General features: G+C 38.0%; 1 protein-coding gene across 8 annotated transcripts in view; it reads left to right on the plus strand.

Moving 5' to 3' along the window:
- Nucleotides 1–2,596: 2,596 nt before the first annotated feature.
- The window catches only part of rffl (ring finger and FYVE-like domain containing E3 ubiquitin protein ligase), a 47,217-nt gene continuing 30,147 nt past the window's right edge, over nt 2,597–19,666 (plus strand). For 4 of the 8 annotated variants that reach the window (XM_051679789.1, XM_051679795.1, XM_051679796.1 and 1 more), the window contains exons 1-2: nt 2,597–2,816; nt 6,125–6,204. The gene's annotated coding sequence lies outside the window, so the exon portion shown is untranslated. The other 4 variants (XM_051679793.1, XM_051679790.1, XM_051679794.1 and 1 more) reach the window with 4 other exon arrangements.

Consider the following 19,666-nt stretch of genomic DNA (forward strand, 5'->3'; position numbering starts at 1 on the left):
AAAACAACAAAGGCTCCCAGTTTCCTCGGACGGTCAAGTGAATGTTCAGTGAGTCAGGCTCAATTGGCTGCAACTTCAGAATCACACCATGACTTACTCATTCCTCTGACTTTATGAAGGACATGGCTTGCTGTGGGCATGTAAATATTTTGCGGCCATCCTTAGTATCTATTCTCAATTTGGCCGGGAACATCAGTGCAAAAGTGACCTTCCATTGATGTAAGAGTTTCTTGCATTCCTTGAATCTATCACGTTTCTCTCTTGTCGAATTCGCAGTCTGGGAACAAGAAAATGCTGTGGTTCTTCCAAGAAAGCCTTCCTTTACTCCTTGCCTCGTGTAACACAAGATCTTTATCGGATGATCTCAGAAATTTGGCCAGAATTGATCGAGGCCTGTCTCCCTCACCGGATCTCCGAGCCGAGTCCCTGTGAGCTCGCTCGATTTCCAGCTTATGGCCTGTTATGTCGAGCAGACTCGGGAAGAACTTGTCTTGGAATTTCACCATATCTCGGTCTTCTTTGTTCTCAGGAATTCCAACAATTCGGATGTTGTTTCGCCGATTACGATTCTCAAGGTCTTCCAACTTTTCCCAAATGCATTCCAAGTCTATCTTGGTCGCTAGTGGGTTAGCAGCAAATTCCCTCTCTGATGACTCCAGATAATCGATCCGTTTCTCGACATTCCCCATTCTTGTAACCAGCTCAGAGAATTTCGTCTCCATGGCAGTGATCGATCGATGTATTACAGTAAGATCCTCCAAGTCACCTACGACCTTCGCCAGCATTGCCGACATGCTCAGAAGTTGATGCTGAATCTCTCCCACCGCACTGTCCAAACCGAGTCCCCGGTCTGCGACCTTGTCAGAGGTATCAGCTTGAGCACGTAAGTGTCTTTTAATGTTTCCAGAGCCTGAGGATTTTGAATTCTTTGACATATTGACTTCATAGAATATTTATGGAACAGGGTGTGTCGAATCTCACCGGTTTATGACACAAAAAGTATTAAAAATTAGCAAAGTGCGCAGAGCTTGCCGTTCACACGTCCGACCCCCGCATGGCGCCACGCGACTCCTAGTTTTTTCTTTGTAATAAATTTGCAAAGTTATCAAAAATGTGGTTTTTGCTTTGGTCATTATGGGGTATAGCGTGTAGATTGATGTGATTTATTTATTTATTTTTAAAGCATTTTAGCATAAGGCTGCAACATAACTTGGGGTAAAATGCTTTTGAATGTTTTTTATGTGTACTGACTTCAGTAAGTCAACTATAATTTTCAGTTTATAATCATTAAGAAGTAAAAAATGTACTAAAGTAACAAAGGGTTTACTCTTTATTAATAAGCTTTTGAATAAAATAACGATTTGGTTTTATTGATGCTAAAGTCTAATGAATAACACATTTCTGTTTAATTTCTACCAAGTTATAAAATTAGTCATATAAACTTAAATAATTGATAAAAGGTATAGATGCCAATGTAATCCAAACAACAACAAAACGTCAAAAATAAGAAAGATTTTCTATCCGACGTCAAGGTTTTCCAGAACCCAGTGACTTCTGTAGGTTTATTTCAGAACTGTTGCACATGCAACCTTATTTCAGTGGAGGGTGCTGCTGTCCACTTCGTGTTTGTTGTTAAACTTCAGACCACAGAAACCAGTCAGCCAGGAGAAAGGCAATCAACGGGGTTCGAGAGTGGGCGCCGTTTTGTTACGATGGGTCTAAATCATAACTCTTCAATTTTAACTCTTTATTGTGTATTATCAACTCAATTGTTGAGTTTCTCAATGTTGTCATTCGTGTATAAGATATCGTCCGTTTTCACGTGGTAGAAATGACTTTTCACAGCGCTGGTGAGGACGGTCAGAGCGTATTTATCAGGGTCACTTCTATTTACAATAAATGGGAGAAATTGGAACGGTCAACGGATGTAGAAAGGAAGTCCCGCCTTACATGTAAAAAGAACCAATCACCTTTTAGATAGAGACAACGTCTGTCAATCAACTCGAGAACGCGCATGCGGATTAGCTATACAAGCCGGGAAAATTTAGTTTTTTTTAGCGTATTCTGAGGTAAAAAGAAGCACAATGCATGATACCCGTGTTCTCAGATTTACTGCTGACTGAAAATATGTTTTTGATAGTAATCTTGACCAACCGTTTTGGAAATGTCGTTCTTTCTTCATTTAAGTAGATAGGAGCTGCACTTGCATGCCGCTTGTTTACAGAGAAAAATAGCTGCCCTGGAACGTTCTAAAGTTCGCCGAGTGAACTGACTTGCTCATTTTTTGTATTTTTTATTTATTTATTTATTTATTTATTTATTTATTTATTTTTTACTATTATACTTTATAGGGCTTAAATGTCTAAAAAAAAAAAAAAAACAATAACGTCCTGATGCAACTCGGTGAAATATTCGGCCCTCTGTGCCGTCAAACGTTTTTAAACATATTTTTATTGAGAATTCATAACATTTACAAACAATCATGCCATATCTGTTTTTATTTATTTCATGTTTATTTATACTAACAGGGCAAGAAGCACGTCAGACACGTTTATGATCGACGTGCGCGTTCGCGAATCTTGCTGACGTGCGCGCACCACAAAATCTGAGCGTCATTAACGAACTTCTCACAGTTTCAGGAGAGGAGACCAAAAGTGTGTAAATTCGTCTCCGATTAACTATGCAATGAAAACCGGGCGGTTCGCTGAAAGTCTCTTTCACCGTGGGTGTTTTTAATAAAGTCTTCTGATAACTCGAGATAACTTTTGAACATCAGCTGCTGCGGTTTCCAAGCGCTTCTTTTCGTTTAAACTGAGGTAAGTTTGATAACGTCCTCTCAACTGAAGAAACACAGTACCCTTTACCTTTGCGTTATTACTTTTAATTCGCTGTATTTTCGTCGTTCAACCCTGGCCACTGTATGAATTTGGAAGCTCGAGCGTGTCGCGTGATACTTCAACTGTACTGTAAGTATCCTGATAATACTGATACTGCGATGCAACGACACTGTTGTTTTAAGTGTGTATAATATAATAATAACTATACTAGGTTAGACTGTGTTATTGTGATACTGTACAGTGAACTGTGTTTATATAGTTCTGATACTACTTTTAAAAACTTTTTTTTATAATGCTTACTCTAGTCTATTAAATATGTTCATAATCCTGATACTGGACTTTAAATGCGTAAATGGTCCTACTCCTACACAATGAATTGTATGTAGTTCTGATACAACTCTGTACTACTTTAACCCTACACTAATGCTGCCTCATCCGAGATGACGATGAGTCTGCATACAGAAGGGTGGTTAAACAGCTGGCTGTCTGGTGCAGTCAAAACAATCTTGAACTGAACATGCTCAAAACGGTGGAGATGATTGTGGACTTTAGGAGGAACACCCCAACACTACCCCCCCTCACTATTCTAAACAGCACTGTGGTAGCAGTGGAGTCATTCAGGTTCTTGGGCACTACCATCTCACAGGACCTGAAAATGGGAGACACACACTGACTCCATTGTGAAAAAGGCCCAGCAGAGGTTGTACTTCCTTCACCAGTTGAGGAAGTTCAACTTCCCACAGGCGCTGCTGATACAGTTTTACTCAGCAGTCATTGAGTCTGTCCTCTGCACTTCTATAACTGTCTGGTTTGGTTCAGCTACGAAATCAGACATCAGAAGACTACAAAGGACAGTTCGGACTGCTGAGAAGATTATTGGTTGCCCCCTGCCGCCCCTTCAAGAACTATACACTTCCAGAGTGAGGAAAAAGGCTGGAAAAATCACTCTGGACCCTACTCACCCTGCCCATTACCTTTTTGAACTGTTACCTTCTGGCCGACGCTTCAGAGCTCTGAGCACCAGAACCGTCAGGCACAGGAACAATTTTTTCCCTCAGGCTATCCATCTCATGAACAGTTAAAACTGCCCCATTGAGCAATAATTATGTGCAATACACAGTTTAGTCTTTTTATATTATCCAACACATCCAACCTCTTCTGCCATTATGTTCCCTTGCATCTGTATATAGCGGATTTGTATTAGATTTGCACTACGTATGTGTATGCGTGTATGTGTATATAAATATATATATATATGTATGTGTGTGTGTGTGTGTGTATATATATATATATATATATATATATATACACTATATTGCCAAAAGTATTCGCTCATCTGCCTTTAGACGCATATGAACTTAAGTGACATCCCATTCTTAATCCATAGGGTTTAATATGACGTCGGCCCACCCTTTGCAGCTATAACAGCTTCAACTTTTCTGGGAAGGCTTTCCACAAGGTTTAGGAGTGTGTTTATGGGAATTTTTGACCATTCTTCCAGAAGCGCATTTGTGAGGTCAGACACTGATGTAGGACGAGAAGGCCTGGCTCGCAGTCTTCGCTCTAATTCATCCCAAAGGTGCTCTATCGGGTTGAGGTCAGGACTCTGTGAAGGCCAGTGAAGTTCTTCCACACCAGACTCACTCATCCATGTCTTTATGGACCTTGCTTTGTGCACTGGTGTGCAGTCATGTTGGAACAGGAAGGGGCCATCCCCAAACTGTTCCCACAAAGTTGGGAGCATGGAATTGTCCAAAATCTCTTGGTATGCTGAAGCATTCAGAGTTCCTTTCACTGGAACTAAGGGGCCAAGCCCAGCTCCTGAAAAACAACCCCACACCATAATCCCCCCTCCACCAAACTTCACAGTTGGCACAATGCAGTCAGACAAGTACCGTTCTGCTGGCAACCGCCAAACCCAGACTCGTCCATCAGATTGCCAGATGAAGAAGCGTGATTCGTCACTCCAGAGAACGCGTCTCCACTGCTCTAGAGTCCAGTGGCGGCGTGCTTTACACCACTGCATCCGACGCTTTGCATTGCACTTGGTGATGTATGGCTTGGATGCAGCTGATCGGCCATGGAAACCCATTCCATGAAGCTCTCTATGCACTGTTCTTGAGCTAATCTGAAGGCCACATGAACTTTGGAGGTCTGTAGCGATTGACTCTGCAGAAAGTTGGCGACCTCTGCGCACTATGCGCCTCAGCATCCGCAGACCCCGCTCTGTCATTTTACGTGGCCTACCACTTCGTGGCTGAGTTGCTGTCATTCCCAATCGCTTCCACTTTGTTATAATACCACTGACAGTTGACTGTGGAATATTTAGTAGCGAGGAAATTTCACGACTGGACTTGTTGCATAGGTGGCATCCTATCACAGTACCACGCTGGAATTCACTGAGCTCCTGAGAGCGGCCCATTCTTTCACAAATGTTTGTAGAAGCAGTCTGCATGCCTAGGTGCTGTGGCCATGGAAGTGATTGGAACACCTGAATTCAATTATTTGGATGGGTGAGCGAATACTTTTGGCAATGTAGTGTGTATATATATGTATATATATATATATATATATATATATATATATATATATATATATATATATATATACACACACACACACGCATATATATATATATATATATATATATATATATATATATATAATATATATATATAGTTTTATTGTGTATACTATATATACTTTATTTTCTATTCAATTTTTATTTATTATTTATATATATATATATATATATATATATATATATATATATATATATATATATAAAAAAAATTTTAATTATATTTTTTAATTATTTTTATTATTATCTATGTCTTGTTGCTGTTTTGCATTGTTGTGCATTGGAAGCTCCTGTCACCAAGACAAATTCCTTGTTATATACTATGAAGTGTGTATATAATCCTGATACTGTACTGTTAGGTGTGTATATAATCATTATACTTTAGTGTTTAAATGTGTGTTTTGGTAATGTTAGTCAGGTCGATTTGTGCAACATGATTGGTCTGTCTTGGTGCACAAAAATTTGCATGTGGTAAAGAGGAAGTTTGAGGACTGACACGCAGGTATTTGAGGTTGCCAAATCATTGTGTGAGCACTGAACTGTGACGTTGATTTGCAAACAGGGAGGAAGATATGATCAGAACAATGGCCTGATCTTCACATTCAATGCGTTTCTTTTGGTATTGTTTCTTGTGGAAAGTGTGTCCAAACAACTGCAGTAAATGTTACCCATAAATGTGTTACTATGTACTTCTTTCTCTTTATAGATGCCAATGGCTTGAATTATATGTCCCAGGCGGTCTGTCCCTGAACCTCACAGTTTGCAAGTCACTGACTCAATTTCAAGGTAAAGGCGGCTTTTAAAGTTATAGTAGCTGAAATGGCTTCTTTTTGTGGTTTATTTAGGCTAGTGTTTGCAAGGCACAACTGTATTGGCATTCTTTGTTTAACTCTAGTGCTGTGTTGAATTGTTTAACCTGTGTTCCCGGTCAAAAATGACCGGCCTATTAAAAGTTGCTTATCACTCGTTATGCTATATTATCACCAAATATTGGATTAGATCTTTTGCCAACTTGTTTTCTTTAGGTTAGCACAGGTTTTGTATTTCTTTTTAGAGCTTATTGATCATAGGCCTCATTGACCTGAGCTCCATTTTTGAGTGAAAAAGGCATTATTTGTGGATAATTTTGGCATTATTAAATAAAATATGAAAACATTCTGTACTATTTATCACACTAGTGTGCTTTAATTTTTAACCAGGACGTTTGTTTTGAAATACTTTTAATTTGTACAAAATGGCACAAAGTCATGTGGTGTTCCCTGTAAAAAAATTATCGGCCATTGAAAATGAATGGGGGAGATCAAAAATAAGAGAACAATTTAGTGTTGAGGAGCATGTTCATCATGTTCATGTTCACATATGTGCATGTGTGCTTTCAAACATAAAGGCTCGGACCTGTGCACGCGCACATACACACACACGTGCACTAACACACACACATGCTCACGTACACACACGAGCTGTTTTGAGTATTACATGCTTTCTTTTTCCACAGAGATGAACTTTATCCTACCCTGAACTGCATCCAACATCCATTCATCCATCCAGCATTACCACACACACACACACACCCCCCAGAACTGTCTTTGCCCCACAGTGACCCCTCTCCAATAGAATCTTTCTTTGATGATCTTTCTTTCATCAAGCATTGTGTGTTTCAAATGCAGAGCACACATTTGCAAGGCACATGCAAAAAGTTATTGTCAGTCATGTGCATGAGGACACAAAACCACCAGGTGTTCGTTGATTTGGTTTGTTGTTGATTAAAAAATATAAGAGAAATATGAACAGTGTTGGTATTTTTGTTCCATGAAATGATCTTTATAAGACAATGTTAATGTGTAAATAGGCTTAGGCCACTTTTCTTTGTCACAATGGTCAGATTTGACAGGGAACACCACAAGTGTTACTTTGTGCCCCTTTTCAGAAAATAAAAGCATTTCAAAATAAAAGTCCTGTTTTTTGTGATCTTCCCCATTCATTTACAATGGCCGGTCATCTTTGACCGGGAACACCACAATAGGGCTGCAACTAACGATTATTTTGATAATAGATTAAACTAATGATTATTAGAATAATCATTCTGTGATTACTGCAACGATTAATCATTAGCTCTTAATCGATTATTCAGCTCGTGCCCCGACTTAAAAGGTTATATTAAACGTGCTTACTAACAATAAAGAGGACAAAATCATCTTTTAAAAATACCTCTAAATGACATTTACTGAATAAAGGGAAAAACATCCTTTTTTTAAAAAGTTTTATTCAGTAAAGAAATATACTACAAAAAAATCCTATTGTTATCAAGTGTTTTTGTCTCATTTTCCATTTATAATTGTATAAAAATCCTTAAAACAAGATATATTTACTTGAGAAGCAACATATAAGATATTTAGACATGCTTTAAGAGAATGTATCTTATAGAGAATATAAGTGTATTTTGTATATGTTTATTTTTTCACTTGGTTATACTTCTGCGAGTGCAGTAAAGACAAAATATACTTATATTCAAGATCTATTCTCTAAAAGCAAGTCTAATTATCTTATATGCTGCTTCTCAGGTGAATGCATCTTTTTTTAAAGGATTTTTAGATATTTTAAAATATTTGTATTTGTAATGTTATATTCAACATTCTCGGATAACAATTTTTTCTTCTGCAGTATAGCTGCTAAAGAAAATGTAGAGAAGAAAACGTATTTTGCTGCAGTGTATAATGGGCGAAGACTACCCTCTCTCACATTTTTGTTCACTTCAATCCATCTTTAACTCTCAAAAAAACAAACTCTGTCTCATTAATAAAGCTGCGTATTGCCAGTTTTCTTCACGATAAGAAACACACAGTGACATATTATGATTCAATAAGTCGCAAGCCATCACATTATAATCTAGCTGCATTAAGCGTGCATGCTCGAGGGATGAGCATCCCCGCAACAGTGTGTGCATCAGCTGGATGCAGTTTCAATCTCTGCCCCTTGGATCTAGACACTTCGCGCAACTCATAGAAGAGGTGATGACAGTAAAGAGAAATGCCAGTTTCGGAGTTTGTAGTTATTTTCATGATCTGCTTCTGTATTATTTGAACTTTAATAAAGATATAATGCATTAAATATAACTGCATTTAAGTTGTAATGCTGGGGTGTTTCCTTTAAAGAGCTCCGGCTCCACTTATTCCACTACGAGAGTGCTTCTGTATTTACTTATTTTGTATTTTTGTATAATTCCCTCATACTTTGCGATCTACATCACCTGAAGCTGTTTGGAAAGTTTAGAATACATCTGGACTGTGAACTGTGTAATTCTTCCTCTCCTCAGTCAGGCGCAAACTGCAGTGCTGCTCTCGTGCATCATCATTAGAGTTTGATTTGATCTCATGTTACGTTAAATGAGATCAAACGACTATTTGACAAGGAAAATGTTTTCGACAATTTTTTTTATTGTCGACATTGTCAATAACGTCGACTATTCGTTTCAGCCTAGCACCACAATTCTATTGATTGTATTGGAGAGGGGTCACTGTGGGGCAAAGACTGTTCTGGTGTGTGTGTGTGTGTGTGGTAATGTTGACTGAATTTAACCTCTTGAGTGAATGGGGTGCCAACATTTTGACGCTGCAACAAGCACATAAAGGCATCATAAAAGTAATCCAGATGACTCCAGTATTTTATTCCATATCTTCAGAAGTAATATGATGGGTGTGGGTGAAAAACATTGTATGGACCTAAAGATCTAAGAAATTCTTTGGAAAATCTGTGGCACAAAAAATTTCTCTGTTTGTTTAGAGTGACCAGCTTAGGCCTTCCCCACCAACGTTACTGAACCAATGGAGTGAGTTTGGGGCAGGACTATCTCTTTGTTTGACCAACAGCAGAGAGGGGTGTATTCAGAATGCTGTTTAAAAAAAAAAAAAAAAAAAAAAAATTATTTTTGTATTTCCGTCTGGTGGCGCTAGTGTTGTAGGAATAACATACTTAATCTTGAACTTGACATGGTGTCTAAAAAATGTGCCAGTCCAACAGCGAGATATGGTGCAACAGTCAAAGACATCTGACCAGCATGTGTTTAGGTTAGGTAGGCCTGTTTATTTTTTCATTAATTCCAAACCCTAAATCATAATTGATAAACTGAAAGTTACACCTACTACCCTGTCTACACCAGGCACGTCCGTCGACACATCGCAACGACTTGAGGCTGTCTACACTGCACACATGGACACGAATGTTCTAAACCGTTTGATTTGCGTAGTAGTGCAATTGCGTGCAGTGCAAAATGGAACGGGACACCCGTTATTGTCTGCATGACAGATGCATCACAATGGACGCTTCTAGTGTAGACAGCATCATTGATTATAATGGGGTTCTATTACTTTTGATGTGATGCGATGCTCACGTCCGGTGTAGACAGGGTGTGACACTCTTCAGGTGGATGGCTGTCACACACATACACACCGGTTCAGAATAGAGAAGAGGTGACAGACATTCCTGATCCCTCTGCATGCCTCTCCGTTTTTTTCCAGTTCACTTTCGGTAAGCGAAAAGCTATGTTGCGTTTTCTGTTGTTAGTATCGCTGGTGGTCCTGTTGAAGGGAAACAAAACGAGTTTTCGCTTAAATGCCCCACCTTGCAAGCGCAGCGTAACTAATCCTCTCTCGTGCAAGGAGCTCTAAAGCTCGCGTGCAGTCTCATTCAACGCGCACAGGAGATCAACGGTCGTTCAAGAATTTAACTTAATACATTAGATTTTGCTTTGTTTCTCACCAAATCATCTCTTATTCCCTCAGAACAAGACATGAGTCCCATACAATAATTTATTAGACTCTAAATTAAAATTTTGTTTCCTTTTGAAGCTTGAAGAGGTGGTCACCATAAACTGCCATTGTATGACATCTCTGAGCACAAAATTGTTTCATATGGGGTTATAACAAAAGATGGGGTAGTAAACTGACTGAATTTTTATTTTTGGGTGAACTATAACTTAAGTTTGAATATCTCCCCTTTGCCATTTAATTTCTAACTGCCAGCAATGATGTGAAAATGCTCTTCAGAGACATGTCATAATTGCTGGCTACTTCAGCTGCTGATGTCAGCTGGGTCTCCTCTATACCTCCCATTCCTCTAGCTTTCTTCTCTGTTCATTGGTATTTCCCTCAGGAAATGCAAATTTAGTTTGTTTTGCTTTCTGTTACACAATGTCGGAGTTATTGACTTGTTGGTTAAAATGCCTTTGGGCGACTCTCTGTCAGATGCTGAACTTGCAATGACCATCAAGTGTCATCCAACATTTTGTTATCAGCATAAGAGATTTCAAACGGCTATGTTATCTCTACGAGGGTGAATTCTCTTCGTACTGTGACTTTGTAAGGCTCCACATATTTCAACACACTTGTATCTTTTCCCTATGTCAGATACCTTACCATGTGGCCAACCTAATGAGTCATTCATAAATACACTTTGCCCTTAACTATATGACCTGTGTTGAGAGCGTTGTTGTTTAGTCACAGTGCAGCTATTGTTGGTTTTGGTGTGTAGGCACTTTGGACTAGTGGGTGGATTTTATTACAGTCCAACAGTGACAATATCCTGTCAGTTGGAGAGCGTGGACTGGGATAATTTGTTGTTTTGGACTCTGCACATGCTTCCATGTTTGCTGACAGAGCAATGTGAATTGTATTTGTTTGTGAAGTATTTATTTATTTTACATGTCACCATGAATGTAAGTTTTTGATTTTCTTTAAATTATTATTATTGCTGTTTAAGAAAGCTGTACAGTGTTCATGCTGTTAGTCTGTATTTAGAAAGTAATTTAGTGTTATATAACATTTAAATGGCATTTAATGCATACAATGACTGGAATACACCTCTTTATGATGAGCTGGGGGTGGGCGATTTTACCCAAATTCTGTATCACAGTATGAGTAATTTAATATCATGGTAATGGTAAATATCACAAAAGTTATTTTTTTTTTAATTTTATTTAATTGTATTTATTTTGGAAAATCAACAAAAAAGGTTTATGTATTACATAAACGAGCAGTGAGGTATTTTGTTTTTTCGTTTCTTGTTATGGTTGTTTGATTTAATATTAATGACACACTAGACAGCAGCAGATCCATTAGCTTACATTTACACTTGCAAGTCCAAGATTTTGGTATAAATCCATTTTTTCCCAACTGTTTACATTCACTTTAGTCATAACTCACTGTGTTTACATGAATACCTCACCAAGATGGGCATTTTGCCAGAATTTTGAAATGTATTTAACCATTTAGGCATTAGCGTGAGCATTCTCGTAGCACACGCGCATGTAAATTGTCAAACAGCGCGCAGCTACTAGGTCGCTAGCGAATGATAAAATTAGGCACTCTGGATTATTTTTAACAGCAGAATAAGAATACAAACTTTGTAATAGGTGACATGGGTCTAGGCTATATCACAAAAATAGCGGGTTATTTTTGCTGTTGTTGACATTTTAATCCGGTAACTTGTCTGGTCGGCAAGTAAAATTCTCTCTCACTTGTCCCTTCAAAAATCCACTTGTCCCAGATAAGCAGACAAGCGCAAATGTCGAGCCCTAATGTGGTAATATATTTTTTGAATAATCCAGTCAGTGAATTAAATGCTCTATAAATGAAAAGTACTTTATCTCATTTGATTACAAAAAACACTCAGCTAGGTTTTAGATACATTTTACAGAAACAGTAAATTGAACAATATGCCACATTTCACAGTGGACAGACTATTATTAAGCCAATTATTATTACTATTAATACTTTGATAAGATGTTACTTGAGGAAAGTTTATAATAATAATTATGGTCACAACAAAAGCTGTGATTTGGCCATGTAAACACATAGCCTAAGCAACGTGCTTATAGGTTTTTAAAGAGTACAAATTTGCGTATGTGATCAAGTGTGCCTGAAAAACCCTGAATGATGCAAGAGGGAAACTCCACTATTGCTGCACAATGCAGCAGCAGGCTGCAATGAAAAGTAAAGGAAACAAACACAACACCTGCTGGGGGATATTTGAAATAAAGCAAAAGAACGGAGAACAAAAAATAGCGAAATCCTTCTGACGTAATACTTGAAAATTACACCAGCGTCACTGAGAAATTACACTGCTGTGGAAAAAGCTGCTTACTGACCGAGCCAAGCAAAAAACGATCAGCACATGTAGATTTTTGCTCATTATCTAATTTTGTGTTACTTGTAAACATCTTTACCGACTTATCCAATGTACACAAGTGTTGTGTGCATGACTGTGCAGGTTTTGCCATCAAAAGTAGAGAATAACCTGATGATTTCAAATTTCATTTAAACTGTTATTGATACCGATACTGGTATAGGAATCGGGTCTGACACCACACTCATGTACTCATGCTCGTAAAAATGCTCCGATACCAAAAACTGATACCATCTAACGTACGAATGTCATTACGTAAACATTCAGTGCACAAATTAAATACATGTTATGTCCTGATGAGATTAACCGCAAAAGCTTCGATGCAGTGAGATAAATATATGTTTTGCATGTGCGGCGTGCTTCAACTGTGAGCACTTGTGAATGTCGAACCAGTGTTGTGCTGACAGGAGACTATTAATTTTCAATGAGAGTGACACGAGCGACAGTGACCATTGGCAACAGGATGTGGGCATGTCAAGAGACGCAACAAAGGTTAGGTAACAAAGGTTTCCTTTTTTAAATATAGGCCTAGTTAGGATTAATTATTGCAATTATGCAGAGGTGGGTAGTAACACGCTACATTTACTCCATTACATTTACTTGAGTAACTTTTTGGAAAAAATGTACTTTTATGAGTATGTTTCATGGTGGGTACTTTTCACTCTTACTCAAGTAAATTTCTGATGAATATTTTACTTTTATTTCGTTACAATGTGTAGCGTTCCTGTCATTACATTACTTGTTTTAATTTAATAAGTGTTAATAAATGCATAATTTATTGAGAGTTCTGAATGGGACTCTTACGACAGCGGAACTTCACAGCTGCACGCTGTCACTCGAGCGGCGTTCAACACTACAGAAGCAAGCAAGCAAAACAAACATTTCTTCACTCCACACAATGCCTTCATTTTACACCAAGACAAGGATATATTTCAAGATTAAAATTGCAGCAAATTAAGAAAATACGGTGAGGTAAGTCTTAGAGATTGTGACAAAGTGGGCTTATCTTTGTCATGGTGATACTCATTCATTTTCAGCATGAATCTGTAACTGTAGGCTCTTATGACCTCAATTTGTAAGTTTGCATTTTTATATCAGTGCCTACTTTATAAATCCATGTAAACATCCGCATTAAGTGCAAATGTTTTGCCCTGCCGATCACGATTGTGAGCATTTCTGCACGTGCAAGGTTGTTGAGTGAACAGCATTTGACATGTGGGCACCTTTGTCTTATGGACAACAAGCTTCCTAACACAGAGATAAGGTGCAATGTACCCTTAGTGTACAGAACTTATTATCTAAATTCTTTCGACACTGACAGTGCTGGACCGTCACTAAACTAATTTCGCGCAAGACGTAAAAAGATGTGAAATAACGATGAAGCATGATCTTGCTTCAGTGCATAAATAAACATTACATATAACTTGGGACTGTGTGACATTGTTCACGTTTTTCACCGTAAACTAGAAAAAGGTTTCCAAACCTCTTTTCTGACTGACAGATACGTCCAAATTTGAGAAGCACCCTTAAAGTGATAGTTCACCTTTTAATATTCTATCATCATTTCCCCGCCCTCGTGTTCTTCCAGCCCCGTGAAACTTTGTGTATTCTGTGGAACCCAAAAGATGTTAGACAGAATGATAGAGACTGACAGTCTCAGCCACCATTCCCTTTCAAATTATGGAGGGGAAAAAAAAACATGCAGTGAAAGTAAATAATGATTAAAGTTAGCATTCTGTCTAACATCTCAAAGGAATAATTTTCCCAAAATTGAAAATTCTCGCATCATTTACTCACCCTCATGCCATCCCAGATGTGTATTTTTTTTTTTTCTTCTGCTGAACACAAAGATTTTTAGAAGAATATCTCAGCTCTGTTAGTTTATACTAGAATGCAAATGAATGGTACCAAAACATTGAAGCTCAGAAAGCACATAAAGGCAGCATTAAAAGAATTCAAATGACACTGGTTCAATCTGTCTTCAGAAGGGATATGATAAGTGTGGGTGAGAAACAGATCAATATTTAAATACTTTAATTCACTTTTCAGTGCATCTACAAATTAGTAAACCAATAGAGACATAAAACTGGAATTCCAAAAGCTGTGCGAGTAAATCCACTCTATCTTTCTCCCTTTCTCACATGTAGCTGTCAGCATGTTCAAGAAGCGTAAACGGAACCGAGTCATGAACATTATAAGGTTACAGAATTTAATAAAAACAAAAGGAGCCAGTTCAGAATAAGCACCGGTTCTCGGTTCCCAACCCTAAACAGAAATGGAAGTAAATAAAGCTGTGTCCCAAATAGCACATTATACTCTATGCACTTAAATATACTATGCACTCTATACTATACTATGCACTTGTCAAAGTGTAGTATCGTCCCAAATTGAATTTTTTTTTTATTTATTTTTTTTTATAACTAAAGCATTCACCGTTTAATAGTTGACGGAAGTGCCGTTTCAAACAAGGGCTGCACAATTTTGGCAATGTCTACATTAATCCGGATATATTTGAAAATGGCATTTTCATTTTCGAAACGCTCTCCATCCACACTGCGGTTTTCCAAAAGTTGCTTGTCCACACTGAAACAGATGAAAACGTTTTAATCCCCTTACTGCGCATGTGAAAGACCACTGTTTCATGTACGGTCTGAAACGCTTTTAAGGAATGCAATGTGAAAGTTGTACAAAGTAACATTTATCTTTAACAGCGCTATCAAAGTGAATATCAGGCACAACAGCGCCGCTATAACATGGGCCGCCATCTTGATAGTTTTGGTTGAATGGATCACATGACTGTGTCACAAGACAACAAATGTGCCATCGTTTTCAGATGTACTGTATCTGTTTTCCCAGTCCACACTACAATGCAAAGATGCCATTTTCAAATGTGTCCACTTGAGAGCATTTTCGAAAATCTCCATTTACGCAGACAAAAATGCAGTCTCAGTGTGACGGAAGGCAAAAATGTAGAGGAAAAAGATGCGTTTTCAAACAAAAACTTATTAGTGTGGAAGTCGCCTTGGACAAAAAGTCATATTGTGATTATTTTTAAAAATATTGCGATTGTGATTTGAACTGCGATATGATAAACAAAAAACTAGTAAGTGATCTCTTTTTACCAAAATTTGGTGATATTTTGCCCATGTTCTACTGCCAATAAAAAGACTTGGGATACTCTTTGAAGGTTCACACTTGAGTCCTCTTAAAAAAGAACCAAACTCTGACCATTTTCACTTCAGCCACAAACAAATAAATAAAACAGTGAAACAAAGTGGAAAAAGAACCCCATTGTCGTCTTTGTACTCACTTTGTACCTGTCCACTGTTTGCCTGTTTTGTCCACTTTGTGATACTGTTTCAGCCCACTATTCATCATCATAATATTTTTGGAACCCAGTCCGCTTGAGTATTATGTTATTGTAATATTATAATGTGCTACGGTTTCCAGTTAAACCAAAGAGCTCTTAACCGTCAAGCTTTTATTTTGGTGACATCTGCATGAAGTTACTGTGTGTAGCTGAATACACAACAGCAGTGTTATGTGCTCCTCATTTTAACATCTCCTCCCTGCACCATGGGGTGTTTTATTTGTATTTGCATATATATATTTTTATTTTATTTTATTTTTTTCCTCCCAATTTGGAATGCCCTATTCCCAATGTGCTTTTAAGTCCTCATGGTCGCGTAGTGATTTGCCTCAGTCCGAGTGGCAGAGGACGAATCCCAGTTGCCTCCGCGTCTGAGACCGCCAACCCGCGCATCTTATCACGTGGCTTGTTGAGCGCGTTGCCGCCGAGACATAGCGTGTGTGGAGGCACCGCGGCAACCACATTCAACTCACCACGTGCCCCACCAAGAACGAACCACATTATAGCGACCACAAGAAGTTTACCCCATGTGACTCTACCCTCCCTAGCAACCGGGCCAGTTTGGTTGCTTAGGAGACCTGGCTGGAGTCACGCAGCACACCCTGGGATTCAAACTAGCGAGCTAGCAAACTCCGGGGGTGGTAGCCAGCGTATTTTACCACTGAGCTACCCAGGCCCTTATTTGTATTTGCATATTAACATGTAATGGCCAATCTAATTTGGAATTATGCAAAAGTGAAATTATAGTGAATCTGGAGCACTTAAAACAGGGGTGCTCACACTTCTATGGAATGAGATCTACTTTTTCAGAATGTTATTAAAGCAAGATCTACCATGCACAATATATATGTAAGCAGTGTTGTCACGATACCAAAAGTTTAGTAGTTGGCAGTGAAACTTGATGATTCTCGATACCTATTTCGATTCTACAAATAATACTACAAATACTAATTTGTTAGTTATGTACAGTAAGTACTGTTTCAAGTTGTCAGTAACTGGTCATAAAATTAGAACAAAGATATCAAATAAAAGCAATGAATTGAAACAAATTATAAACAACAGAACAAAAAATACAAATTAAGAAAACCTTTAACAGCTTTACAAGTTTTTAACAGCAGTATCAAGTATTCAAATAAACATTCAGAATGAAATTAAATGTGACAAAATGTAAAGCTAACTTATTCAGTCAAGAGCAGAGTGGTTGTATCGTTTCCTCATTTCCAATATTGTTAGATTAGTGTTAACAACATACTAGATAGCAGAAGGTCTATTATGTTACATTTATACTTCAAGTCTTCAAGTTTTTGATACAAATCAGCTTTTTTGTCCCACTGTTTATATTCACTTGACATAACTGACTGTCTTTACATTAATACCTTGCCAAGACGGGCATTTTGGTGGAAATTTGAAGTGTATTTGACCTTGTAGACGCGTATCCGCATTATCGTGAGTGCTCTTGGAGGACACGTGCATTAACCATACACTTGCAGCCTGTCAGACAACAGCGGGCGCCTGCAGAAGCGAGGAAATGAAAAGTCCATCTTTAAGATTTTCATTATTTTGTCGCTTCTATATACTTCTCTTTTGGCCTATTGTTAAGATCTACCAGTGGTAGTCTTGCGATCGATGTAATGAGCACAGTGCACGTAAGCAAAGCAAACAAAACCAAACACGGAGCAACACTGAAATAATGCACTAACATAATATAGGCAAGACAGCACATCGCATATAAACTTTGAAGCGAGCAGACTATTTATTTAATTAAATTGCAACACTTTGTGGTTTAATAATTGTTCAAGGTCATATCGCTGTTTAGATTTATTTCGATTAAACTTGCAGCCCTATTTAAAATGCATGCAATATGCTGCTGTTAGCATTAGCGCGTTAGCAATCCTCAGTTCAGCACTTGTATCTCAAATAATGTCCATATTCACACAGCATGAAGTTTCGCTAGCTGCTACATTCTCCATTATTTACAACTGTGTTGTAGACTTGCCACGATATCATAATTTTCACACCAGTGTGTTCACGTTCAAACCGACTAACACTGGTATTACCGCTGGTTGGATGCTAAGGCTATTGCTTAATCTTCGTTAAGCAATGGCCTACACAGTAACGCAAGGCAGCTTGATTTTAAACTTGTTTTGTTCAGCTTTTTGAAAGATGGCTTTTCAACAGTTGTGAAGGGCAACATCTCTTTGGCAACAAACTTACTTCATCCGTGCATTCTCTCCATTATGGGCTACCAGTTGGGTATTTCGTTGTCCGGGCAAATACATCAATTACGGTGGGTTGTTGCGAGTTTAATGTTGGTGTTTTATTACCTTTCATCCCAGGACCCAGTTTAGCTGCTTTGGAAGGGTAATGACTGTGAATGTGTGTGAATAATGTTTTTTTGTTCCCTCCTAGGGCTGGGCGATATGCAAAAAAAAATTGTTTTTAAAAAAATATCACAATATCCAATTACATCGTCAACCCCCCGGCTGAGGGATCAGTGAATATTCTTGTTTTAGTGATTTTGTATTGAAAATTAAATACATTTATTTAAAAAACAAACAACTTAAACCAAAGACATTTCTAAATTCAAATTGCATTTCAAACAAAATGAAAAATCTATTAAAATAACTAAGTGGTCAAAAATCAACAAAAAAAAAATCATAACCACCTTTCCATTTACCGTCATGCAAGTATTCGTCTATGACAACAGGCGGAAAATGACTAATGAAAATTTAGATCCAAAAACAATTCTAAATGTAAACAACAATTATAATGATGATAATAATCATTGAAATATAAATCATGGTTTGAGGTGAATGTGTTTTTGTGTTATTTTATGATTTAATCACAGATGTATAGGCTATATATAAAGTGACCCTGCAGAGTTGTGTTCACAACGAACTGCTCTGTGGAAATAAAGCGAACTGAACTCAGAGCACCTCCTGAACTGAGAAGGTCAGAGGTCATTTGCAGCATTCTCATAGACGATACTATTCTTGCAAAACATTTTCAGAAGACTGAAACAAAGAAATAGTGAGAACCCTTTACATATGTGTGTTCCACGAGACTGCACGCCTCCGAACAAATATAGACGGCTTTTCTGTCATCTGTTCTTAAAAATATAATAAAGTGTGTTTCTTCAAGCGCGTTTCTGTGTTTCTAACAACATTTCTTGTGTCATTCCAAATCCGAGACGTCTTACAGTTGCACATTATACCATAGTACCATGCACATTATATTCGCTACCTGCAATTAAACATCATCTGTCCGTGCGTGCACTTTGCTGCCTGTGTAATTTGATATGTTGGTAAAGAACATTTGGCTTTCAATGTGTTATTTAGGTTCATTTATCATGGGTCGCAAACTATGCTTTATTTGAGGCTATTCTATTCGTTAGGCTATTGTATTGATATTGGAAGATCTATTCATAATGTTTCCCCCTTTTACCCGTTATTAAATTTCACACCGGTGTTGTCCCTTGTATCGAGTAAAACCGGTAACACCGTACACCATGGCAAGCCTACTGTGTTGTCAGACCTGCAAAGCAGCCAGGTAACTCCGTCCTTTCTGCTACGCACGGCATTCCATACTCCGTTTTTGACAGTTGAAAAAGTGCATTATCCGGGTACTTGTAGTACACTTTTTTTGTTCTGTTTTAGTGTTAACATACTACTCGCACTACTTGTGCTACAAAATGACATA

Source organism: Myxocyprinus asiaticus, chromosome 39, assembly GCF_019703515.2.
Source record: "Myxocyprinus asiaticus isolate MX2 ecotype Aquarium Trade chromosome 39, UBuf_Myxa_2, whole genome shotgun sequence".
Lineage (NCBI taxonomy): Eukaryota > Metazoa > Chordata > Actinopteri > Cypriniformes > Catostomidae > Myxocyprinus > Myxocyprinus asiaticus.